Source organism: Mus caroli, chromosome 8 (assembly GCF_900094665.2).
Source record: "Mus caroli chromosome 8, CAROLI_EIJ_v1.1, whole genome shotgun sequence".
Classification (NCBI taxonomy): Eukaryota; Metazoa; Chordata; class Mammalia; order Rodentia; family Muridae; genus Mus; species Mus caroli.
Window position 1 is genome coordinate 63,520,017 of NC_034577.1, and position 2,057 is coordinate 63,522,073.

Here is a 2,057-nt window from a genome sequence, read left to right on the forward strand (position 1 = left end):
GTGCACACTCACATGTCACTAGTGTCCCTGCACACTGACTGTGGTGGAAGAGTGCACACTCACATGTCACTAGTGTCCCTGCACACTGACTGTGGGGAGTGTGCACATTCACATGTTACTGGTGTCCCTGCACACTGACTATGGGGAGTATGCACATTCACATGTTACTGGTGTCCCTGCACACTGATTGGGGAGTGTGCACATTCACATGTCACTGGTGTCCCTGCACACTGACTGTGGTGGAAGAGTGCACATTCACATGTCACTGGTGTCCCTGCACACTGACTGTGGGGGAGTGTGCACACTCACATGTTACTGGTGTCCCTGCACACTGATTGGGGAGTATGCACATTCACATGTTACTGGTGTCCCTGCACACTGACTGTGGGGGAGTGTGCACACTCACATGTCACTAGTGTCCCTGCACTGTCTTTTGTAAGATGAATCATTTAATATAAGTAAATAGTGCATTAATCTGGCAGCTGTATTTCTTTACCTTCTGTAGACCCTAGTTACCACACAACGGTATTTCAAGCCATAATTCACTGCTGGGCAGATAGGTTATCACTAATAACCCTGTACTTTCTGGTTATCACCCAAGCAGGGGTCCCATGATACTTGCATATTATTATTGAACTGGCTCTTTTAGCTTTAGGTGATTTTTGGGGGGGTTTTGTTTTTAATTTATTTATTATGTATATACAATGCTCTATCTCCATGTACCAGAAGCAGGCATCAGATCCCATTGCAGATGGTTGTGAGTCACCATGTAGTTGCTGGGAATTGAACCCAGGACCTCTGGAAGAGGTCAAGAGTCAGTTCTCTTAACTTCTGAGCCATCTCTCCAGCCCCAGATGTTTTTCTCATGGTGTGTCTTCTTAGACTCTTCCTTGCTGATCTGAGCCTCCCCTTCCCCTGCACCCCCTGTTCTATGCTGTCTTCTACCCAGCCTCTGGATGATCAGCATTTATTGACAAGACAGAATGAATGCTAAGAATTGTTTTCACAAGTGTCAGGAGATTCTTAGCCTAACCATTACAATGCTATGTCAGGAATGAAACAAGATATGAGGTCATTTGAATAATTATATAGTCCCTAAAGTCTCGACACATGCTCTCCCTTGACCTTCAAGGAAGTGCTCATCAGGATCTGCAGCCACACTGGCAAGTCCTACTTGCTGTCTACCCTTCAGTCCCACCCAGGAGGATGCCTAGGATGGTCTGTCACGCTCATAAGGTGTTCCCTCACTCAGTCAATGCCTACAAGATGATCAGAACTTCTTAACCTTGGCTCTGCTGACACTTGGGGTTGGGTCATTGCTATGAGGGCATCATCTGTGTTGTAGGGTGCTGGGCAGCCTTGTCCCTACATCCTCCACAGGATGCCAGGGAAGCTGCCCTCACCCAGAAGGCTGCCCACCTGTCTTGGGCCACACCTACCTGGAAGCCCCACTGAGAAAGAACAGTCCCTCTCCAAAGTGCCTAGATGCTTAGGCAAAGGCTAGTGCCACGCCCACAGGAAACATACTCATCCAGGGCACACCCATGCCAGGCCATGCCCACACTCACTCACTCACTCACACACACACACACACACACACACACACACACGAAAACCATGCTTCCTTCTACATACCACACCAAATTTAAGGCCTGGTACCTAGAGACACACAACAGACCCACGCCCACAGGGAGTTGGCATACCCGCCTCTACAAGGCCGTGCCCATCCAGTTGGAGTTGGGGAATCCTGGCTTGATGGGTTTTGGGTTCCACAGAAACAGCAGCCCTGGACAAATAAGCTTTGAGCGGGGGAGGTGCAGAGACAAGCTGGGGTGGGGACTGTTACCAGGCCGAGACCAGGCTGCTGTGGGGTCAGGAGCACTGCATGGCTGCCCACGGGCTGGACTACCTGCTGAGAGGGTCACTCTAACTGGGGTAGGCTTTGAAGGCTTTGAAACTTGTGGGGCTTCCTCTCTTCATCTCAGTTGAAAGAGTGGAAGAAAGATAAACCTAGCCAGGCGTGGTGGCGCACACCTTTAATCCCAGCACTCGGGAGG